The sequence below is a fragment of the Chinchilla lanigera genome, unplaced genomic scaffold (genome assembly GCF_000276665.1).
Source record: "Chinchilla lanigera isolate Chin_1 unplaced genomic scaffold, ChiLan1.0 scaffold00037, whole genome shotgun sequence".
In the NCBI taxonomy this organism is placed as follows: Eukaryota; Metazoa; Chordata; class Mammalia; order Rodentia; family Chinchillidae; genus Chinchilla; species Chinchilla lanigera.
In genome coordinates, this window is record NW_004955438.1 from 1,108,623 (window position 1) to 1,117,926 (window position 9,304).

Consider the following 9,304-nt stretch of genomic DNA (forward strand, 5'->3'; position numbering starts at 1 on the left):
AGTTTGATTCCTGGTACTGGAAAAAAAACAAAAAAAGAAAAAAAGAAAAAGAAAATATATATATATATATATATATATATATTTACAGGGTAGCATCGCAGTAAGGCTTTCTCCCCCAGGTATGTAAGTAAATATGTTAATGAATAAACCTTTGAGAAAGGACTACATAGTCCAGGAGGCTTATCGGTGGAAGCTGTAACTATGATAAGACTTGAAAGTGTCTAAAATCTCTCTTAAATGAAAGAAGTTATCCTGTAAAGGCTGTGGGCCAAGAACATTGTGAGTGTTGCTATTGTGGATAAAAGCCATCTTAGCTATGTGCAGAGCAGAGTGTTTGCCATTCACGTCTCCCTTATCATTTCCTGGCCCTTGGGACAGCAAGCAGCCTGTGCCCAGGCAGCACCTGACTTGTGTCCCCCAGCTGTGCTCACTGCCCAGCCCTGTGCCAGACCCTGGTCCCGGAAGACTAGATGGCCCTGAGAACCAACAGTGAACAGTGGTTAAAAGCTCAGGCCTGAAACTTTGCCAGCTTTGTCATCTCTACATACTTTAGTCTCTTAATCTGTAAAATGGGGATAATAGTACCCTCATGTCATTGTGAGGATCAGTAAGTTAATATCTTCAAAATACTTGAAACAATTTCTAGCAACCAGTAAGCACTTTACATGCAAGCTCTAATTATTGCAGAGGTCTGTTCTCTCCCAGTGATCCCCTGCTGCCTGATTAGCTTCCCTAGAGCTCAGTATAGTGATCGTAGTACCCGGTTGATCTATAATCATCCATGGCTCCCTATGACACATTTAATAGATTATGTCCTAACCTGTGCTTTAAGAGTCTTGAAGGTTGAAACTGGATATGTATTGTTTTCCCTGCAAAGAACAAGGAATTTGTAATATTTACAGAGAAAGAATTTCCACCCTTGAGGTGGGTGAACTAAGTTCCTAAGATTGGAAGTACAGTGGCCTGAAGTCCCACAGCTTCAGATTTGATCCAGGCTCCTCTGCCTCCCTGACCATAGCCAGTCCTGAGAAGACCTGGGCACAGGGTGCTGGATCCACTGGGACTGCAAGCGCAGTGAGCCCAGCCAACTCTGTCCACATCAGAGTGCAGAGAGAACACGTGGCCATTGCCCAGAACAGGCAGGAACCGCAGCACTCTGATGAGTGAGTTCAGGCCAGGTGGCAGACGTGAAGTCATTGTCCTCACTCGCTGCTGGGAGGTGGCCCGCACTTGAGCTCCGTTAGCTTGGGTGTACAGCCCAGGGTTGGCAGACCACCGATGATCAGCACCTTGGACAGAGAGCTCAGCCCGCTCAATCCCCTTCTCAGCTGCTTCCTGTATACTGTGTACCGTGAAGGACCAGGGTTGGAGTAGGGCAGACCTGCATTTAAAACCAGGCTTCTCCTCTGGCAGGAAAACCTTAGCCAATGTCAACAACTTCTCTGAGTCTATTTTTCCATTTGTAAAAGGGAGGGGTGGGGGGAGAACTCCCACTCATAGGGTCAGTGTGAGGTCAAACTGGAGCAGAATGCCCTGCCTGGCCGCGGGTGCTCAGTAAGGTGTACTCACTCGCCTGGACGGTCAAAGCGGCTCCTTCAGGCTGCGCTGTCCTGCAAAACCTCCCTTAGGTATGATTTTCCTCTCTTGGCCTCCGCTCTGAGATGAAGGAAAGCAGCAGAGGTTTTGGCAAGGGAGGGAAGGAGGAAGAGTCCAAATCTCCTCAGATTTCTGGCGAGGGTGAGAGGTACAGGAGGGAGCAGCACAGCTCTGTCTGATTTTCTCAGAGATTTTCCTACTAGGAGGCTTGGAGCTGCCAAGCCCTGGAAGCTGGGAGGGGAGTGCCACAGAAGGGGCAAAGCAAACCCTCCTGGTGCCTGCAGGGTGGTGCTTTCCTCTTGATTTAGCTGACAGATGATGAGTTTATTGGGATCCCAGACCCAGTGCTAGCACTGGGTGTTCAGCAAGTAAAACAGGAGCCCAGCCATGGTCTTTGCTCACTGGGGTTGGGGGTAAGGACAGATAAGCAGCATAAGGGTGAAATGTGTTAGAAAGAGACCAGTGCAATAGGAAAAAAGAAAAAGGGAAGGAAAGGAGACTCTGGAGTGGCACAGGTGGGCTGCGGGGACAGACTTCACTGCAAGTGTAACAGACACAGACTGTCCCCGTTGGGGGTCTTGACAGGACTCAGGACTCAGAGTCAAGGCTGGGTGACTTTCGTGAGATCCTAGAACAATCACAAGATCGAGAAGCCCTTCTGGTTTCAGGCCAGACAGTGTCATCCCTTTCTCAAAAACCTTCCATCGCTCCCCACTGCTCACACCACAAAGTGCAAATCATTCAGCCTGATTGAGGGCCTGGAGATCCAACCCTGACCTGCCCGTAAGCTCAGCAAACCCTTCTCACTGCACCTTTCCAGCCACACCAGTCTGTCTGTCATTTCTGGATTCTTCCATTCCTTGCTCGCCTCTGCCTGTCTATTCCCCACTGACTTCTGCCAGTGCCTGTGGCTCTGTTTCAGATTAGGTACTGGTTTAGCTGTCTGCTCTGTCTGGCTGGAAGTGCCCTGGGCACAGCAGGTGAGGGGTAGCACACCTGGGGTGCATCGTGTCTGTGTTCCAAGGCCGCATGACTCTGGACAAGCAGGTCACCCTCACGGATGACAACGGCGGAAGTGGAAGGGGCAGTGAGCAGGAGAGGAGAGGAGAAGTGAGCATGGAGGGGACAGGTAAACTGCCACAGAGAGAAGGATATTTCCAGAAATAGCTGCTGCTTCCTTCCTGCCAGACCAGGGCTTCCTTCAGTCTAACTAGAGTACTCCTTGCTCTAGCTGGGGCTCACTTTCTCCGGCTCCATCCTCTGGATCAGAGTGGCTTTCCTAATCCCACGCAAGGCCAGCAGCAAGTTCGGAAGGATGGTGGTCTCTGGCCTGGGGTCTTGTGATGTAGTTGATGAGGCCAGTGGACCCCAGAGCCATACGGAGACTGTCGAGGGCCAAGGGTGGAGGTCACCATAAGTCCTGGAAGTTGTGCTCACCACTGCCCCTCAGCACTCGGCTCTGCCTCCCTCCAGGGCTGACCGTCACCACAGCAAATCCGTAAACAGAGCCCACCGTGGCTGCACATGCGTCTCAGGCCCTCATGGCTGGGCTCTCTGGGGTCCCGACGGCCCTGTGAGGCCACATCAGCCAGACCGACAGCCTCTGACATCTGGTGCCCACCCAGGCTGGGGCAGCTGCACTCAGAGCCCCTAGGCAGCCGGCGGGGCTCATGCCCTATTTAGACAGATGGGGCTGGAGCCCAGGGACGGCCTCACCTCCGGCCTCCCTCCTCTGCTGAGTGGGGTGTGTGTCTATGGCGGGGCGCGAGCCCCCAGAGGAAAGCCTGCACGCAGTCTGAGCCCATGACCGAGCTGGCTGCCGCGCATGCGCTGTGCATGTGCTCTGGAATGTCCCGCCCCTCCCTCCTTGTGGTCGGAGGCTCAGGTGTCCCCAGCCTGGGAAAGTGGCCACACTATCTAAATCTCCTTCAGCGGCAGTTGTGCCCTTCTCAGAGGTGCTGTGAGGGTTGAAATGCCTGCACTTCCAGGTCTGAACTGACGCTAGACAGCAAATAAGCCTGCAATTAACGGAGCTAAGTGTCCCATCTTCCCGGTGCTCCCTTGGCTTCTCCACCAGGCAGCCCTCCAGACTCCCCAGGACTGAGGCAAGGTCTTCGCAAGGCTCCCAGCAGCCCTGAACTTCCGTGTCCCTGTTACGGCTCCTGGCTGGTCTCTGTGCCCACAAGAAGCTTTGCCGAGATTATTAGCTCCTTGGGCACAGCCGCGGAGGCTGAGCCAGTTTGCTGAATAGATGATCTTGTCAGCGATGGGGGGCAGCTGGGAGAGACAACAAGAGGAAGCAGATTAGATGAGCCCTGTGGGGCCCAGCTTTCCCAGGGCCCGTCCTGAAGACCCGGCTGCCCGCCCCGAGCTCCAGGATGAGTCTCCGGGCTGAACCTCTGCTCACGGGTGATTCTCCAAGTACAGTTCTCTGCCCCATGGCGTTGGCATCACCTAGGGGCTTGTTAGAGATGCAACTCTCAGGCTCCCGGTTCTGCCTCACCAGCACCTCGGGTGGGGCCTGTGAAGCCCACACTCTGGGGTTAGAGGCTCGCTCTCTCAAGTTCCCCAGTACCTCTGGTTCTTTCTCCTGTAATCCAACCCCAAAGGGGAGAGGAGGGAGCAGCTCTGGGCTGAATGGCCACCATGCTGAAGGGCTTAAGAGGCCCACTGCTGGCCCCCGTCCCCGGCATGGCTCCCAATGGGCCCACACCCCTGGGCTTGGAGACATCCCCTGAAGACATCCTAGGCACCCCTCAGCTGGCCCTAGAGGACACTGCTCCAGCCTAGCCTGGAGCCTGCTCCATCCCAGTGCCTGGTGCATCCCCCAGGGGTGCCCTGCAGCAGGACTCAGGCTGGGCCTTGGCAAGGTACACACACACACACACACACACACACACACACACACACACACATCCATGTGGTGCTCGGCTTGCAGCTGTGTCAGTCCAGGGTCTGCCTCTGTCCTTATGCGGCCCTGTTATAAAGGACACCTGTCTTTGGGTCTAGGGGCCGTCCTAACCTCCTGTGACCTCATTTCAACTAATTCCATCTGCAAAGACCCCGTTTCCAAACAGGTTCTGTGGTCACAGGTAGATATGCATTTTGGAGGACACTATTCAATGCAGAAGATCCACCCATAGAGAAGCAGACAGATAGACACACACACACACACACACACATATTCACCCCTTGCAGGTGAGAATACTGGGGTCTCAAGAGAAGGGAGCCCCTAATGTCCAAGCTACCTACTGTCCTCACTGGGCCCCCAGCACCCTTATTACCACATTTATTACATGGTGCTGCTTCTTATTTGTGTTTTATTTGGAGTGGGTAGATATGCATAGATTTCAAAATTTAAAAAGTAATAAAGAGCTGGGCATGGTGGTGCACGTCTGCAGTCCCAGCACTTGGGAGCACTCAGGAGGCTGAGGCAGGAGGATCACTGTAAGTTCTTTGCCAGCCTGGGCTACAGAGTGAGTTCAAGCCCAGCTAGATTATCTAGCAAGACCCTGTCTCAAAATAAAAAAAATAGGAAAGAAAGAAAGGAAAAGAAATAGTAACAAGAACAAAGCGAATAGTGAACGTCCTCATCCTGTTTCTGTCCCTACCTCTTTCCCTCGCAGAAGGCCGCTGCTGCCCAGCTGTGTTCACTTTCAGGGAGCACCAGGCCCAGGCCACCGTCCGCGTGTGGTCTGCACCTTGTTTTCTTTGCTGATCAGTGTCACTGTCACTCTCTGATCTGATGGTCTGCTGTCCCAGGTCCGAGGTCCCCCATCTGCCATGGCACTCCCTGCTGGCCAAGCCACATGTTCCTAGCTTGGTGCCAGCACAGAGCAGGGTTCCGTTAAGGCCAGCTCTGTCTGCACAGCAGTGAATCAGGAAGAGCTGCGTGAGGCCGAGTGGGCCTGGGGCTCAGCCTTTGGCTGCAGAGCCGAGGTGAGTGAGAGCCCGTGCTAGCAGCAGGAGGCAGTGGGGTGGAATGGCACCAGCAGTGCCCACTTGGTGGCTGCTGTGGGTCCCTCTCTACTGGCAGCCTTCATCCTGCTGTACCTGGGGAGGCCTTTGGATTGCCTTCTGCCGCTGCATCCTGGTGGGCCCACTGCCGGCCTCCCTCAAGACTCCTGCAGAGGAACCAGTCGGGGCGGGAACCACACTGCCCGCGGCAGGGATCTGAGCCCTGGGCAGGGGGCCAAGCATTGCCCAGTCGTGCAGGCTGAAGGCTTAGTCCACACTTGTTGCCATGGAGATGGGAACCACAGCAATCACTCAGGATCGCCCTGGAGGTGTCAGCTTTGCCTGGTTGTGGCGAATGCATTTGCTCCACAGCACTCAGATGTGAGATGTGCCACATTTTTCTTTCTCCGAGTTATCTGCTTCGGTGGGAGCTGTCACCATGCCCTCCACGTGTAGGCTTCGAGCCAAGCCTGGGTAGACAGGGTGTCCCAGGAAGGTTGCCTGAGGGAAGCAGTGGGGGAATCAGGAGGCCCTCCAGGAAATGGAGGGGTGGGGCCACAAAAGGGTAAAGGGCATCTGTCTGCTGCCTGTGCAGAGGTGTGGAGGGTACCCCTTGCCCAGCCTCTGCCCCTGGGATGAGCCCAGATGTCAGCAGGAGCGGGGAGCTGTGCAAAAGCTCGGGCCTTGGTCTCAGACGCCACCTCAAACTCTCCCCACTGGCTGTGTGGCCCTGGGTAGGCTCTGGGCCTCACCCCTACCCTGACAGGACTGTTGGATCAGGTGAGAAGGTGACTGCGCACCGGGGCCTCCGCCCACAGCTGGGGGAATGTCCAGAGGCCAGGCTCATGGCAGGCTCCCACCCCCCACGGAGGCTTCCCTTTCGTTCCCCAAGGGCCTCCCTAAGCTGAGTGCAGGGTCTGCCTTTTCTCATCACAGCCGTGGTTCTTCATGGTGCCACGGTGGTGGCTGGAGCCACTGCTGGGGCAGGGGCTGCATCTGGCGCTCTGGGCAGACCTGGGGTCTCACTGCCGCCTAGGCCCAATGGTGCGGGGTCAGCATTGGCTGTCTGCACCTGGCCCCACCAGGCCCTGAGGGGAGGGCAGGAGGCAGCGGTGGAGTCAGCCGGACCTTGTGAAGCAGGAGCCTGCGAGGATGGAGCTGAGACCGGCACAGAGGGCTGGGCCCGCACGGACACGGTAGCCGCAGCGAGCCTTCAGGGAGGCGCTGATGGGGAAGGAGAGGGAATTTGTTATTTGGTTATTTGTCTGCCTGGGAATATGAAGCCTTCCTTTTAGTTATTTTTTTCTTTTTTCTTTTTTTGTACCAGGGATTGAACTCAGGACCTAGTGCTTGCCAGGCAGGCGCTTATGCCACTGAGCTATATCCCCGGCTTAAGCCTTCCTTTTAAAATAGGATCTCTTTCTAATTATAAGCAATCATATGTGTTCATATTAGCTTTTCAAATTCAGAAAAAAATTACAAAAGACCACTGAAAGAACAGGATATAATTTTAGGTTTTAAAATTTTTTTCTTTATTCCTTTTTAATGTATTTTTAAAGCGTCGAGCTCATCTAGCTTAATAGCATCATATCCTGCTGTTTTCTCTTACTCCTTTGCCTTTTTAGTACAAGCAGTTGTCACCCCTCCTCCATCCAGTGTCTCCCTGAGTCACTGCCCAGTTCCCAGGGCCTGGGTGTCCATGATGTCCCATAGCCACCTGCACTTTCTGCCCCCACTGCATTTGGGCATTGCTGTGGCCGCTCCCTGCCTCGGGGCTTTGGCAGCAAGGCGTGGGCCATGGGCGGGCTTTGGGGCTGGAAAACAAGGGGTAGAAGCTTCTTGGCAGAAGAGGAGCCCTGTTGGTGCCAGGGGTGAGGCGGACGCAATGGGGAAGCTGACTCAAGAAACTTCTAGCCAAGTCCGAGTGGCCACTGCACCTCTCTTGATCTTAGATCTAGTACAGGGGTGCCCATCTTCCTGTACCCCAAAAATGCAGTCCTCCTGGAATGGGCAGAGCTGCTCTCCCTAACTGTGCCTTCAGAAGCCACGCAGTGTAGTGGAGCTGGACACTTGGGTTCCAGTTCTGCCTGGGTCTCTCCAGCTATGTCACTTTAACCAGTTGCTTAATCTCTTTGAGCTCAGATTGTCTGCCTGCCAAAGGGGGATACTGATCCCTGCTCCTTAGGCTATTACCTGTTAGGTTGCTTGCGAGGAATAAATGATGCTCATCCACATGACCATAAGGATACACCATGCTGCCCATCGCAGAGCTCCACACCCTCTCCTTCCCCTCTTCTGAGGCTTCTGGGAGGCTGTCTCCACTCAGCCCCGCAGTGTGGTTCCACAGTTCCCTGCCTGCACTTCCTTTTTCCTTTAACTTCAGGCCTGGGCCTGGGGTCTTTGCTGCTACTCCTGAGCATCAGTGTTCTCTGCCTCGAGGGCGCAGAGCAGCCTCCTCCAAGAGGTTGTGCAGTTACCCGCCCCCACCTTGCCCCCAGCTCAGCTCGGATCTACAGGGGTTTTGTTTTTTGTTGCTTTTTCTTTCTTTTTGAGACAGGGTCCCACTATGCAGTTCAGGCTGGCCTTGAACTCACTTTGTAGCCGAGGCTGGTATTGAACTTGCAACGATTCTCCTGCCTCAGCCTCTCAAGTGCTGGGATTACAGGTGTGTGCCACCATGCCCTGCTTCTACTGGGGTTTTGGACAGGGAATAAAAACCACTCTGAGAATGTTCAAACAAAATTGAATGCAGGGAAGTCCATGCCCTCAAAAGCACTGGAAAGTCAGAACCTGGGACTTTACGAGCCGACCTGATCCAGAAGACAAAGCACTCCTCACCCGCAGTCCAGAGCCATTCCTGGAGCCAGAGTTCACATCCGCTTACCTGGAATTCAGGGCTCAGGGAATCGCTGCAGCTGCCACTTGTGCCCTCTCCCTGAGAGCCAGAGTCTGGGTGCTGAATCTGCTACAGAGAGAGAACCCCTCGGGCTGGGGATTTAGCTCAGCGGCAAAAGCACCTGCCTGGCAAGCGCAAAGTCGTGGGTTCGGTTCCCAGTACCGGAGAAAAAACCAAGAGAGAGAACCCCTCCCCCTCACCATGCCGGAGCACAGCTCGAGAACCTAGGGGGTGACCTTCGCCTCCCTTCCACATTCTCAGTCCATCTCCAGTGCGTCTCCCTGATGGAACCTAATCTGTACCCAGAGCCCAGCTGCAGGGAGTGAAGGAAATGTCGTTTTTAGCTTTCCAGCTTCTGCAGTATAGGCAGGCACACTGCAAAGAAGTGATGAGTGCTGAGGGCAACCTGATAGGGGCAGAACCCACACAATGCCTTAAGAGACTTGGCACACATAGCTGGGCCTGGTGGTGCACGCCTGTAATCCCAGCACTCAGGAGACTGAGGCAGGAGGATCATTGCGAGTTTGAGGCCAGCCTGGGCTACAAAGTGAGTCCAAGGCCACCAGAACTGCATAGCGAGACCCTGTCTCAAAAAGACCAAAAAAAAAAAAAAAAAAGACTTGGCACAGTGCTTGACACATAGAACTCAGTAAATGTCAGCTGTCATCCTCATTCTTATTCTTAGGCGAGGGACACAAGTGAGCCCGGCCTGGTCCTGCCCACAAGCTCTGGCAGAGAGCGCGAGAGCTCAGCGGGAGGTCTGTGCGGAGCTGTCCGTCGTGCTGAGAGTCCCGCCCTGTGCGGAGCTGTCCGTCGTGCTGAGAGTCCCGCCCTGTGCGGAGCTGTCCGTCGTGC

The 9,304-nt window shown here is 54.4% G+C and overlaps 1 protein-coding gene across 8 annotated transcripts in view; it reads left to right on the forward strand.

The window, feature by feature from the left end:
* Positions 1-9,304, forward strand: part of Tmem63c (transmembrane protein 63C) — a 64,555-nt gene that overhangs the window by 17,299 nt on the left and 37,952 nt on the right. The window lies entirely within an intron of this gene.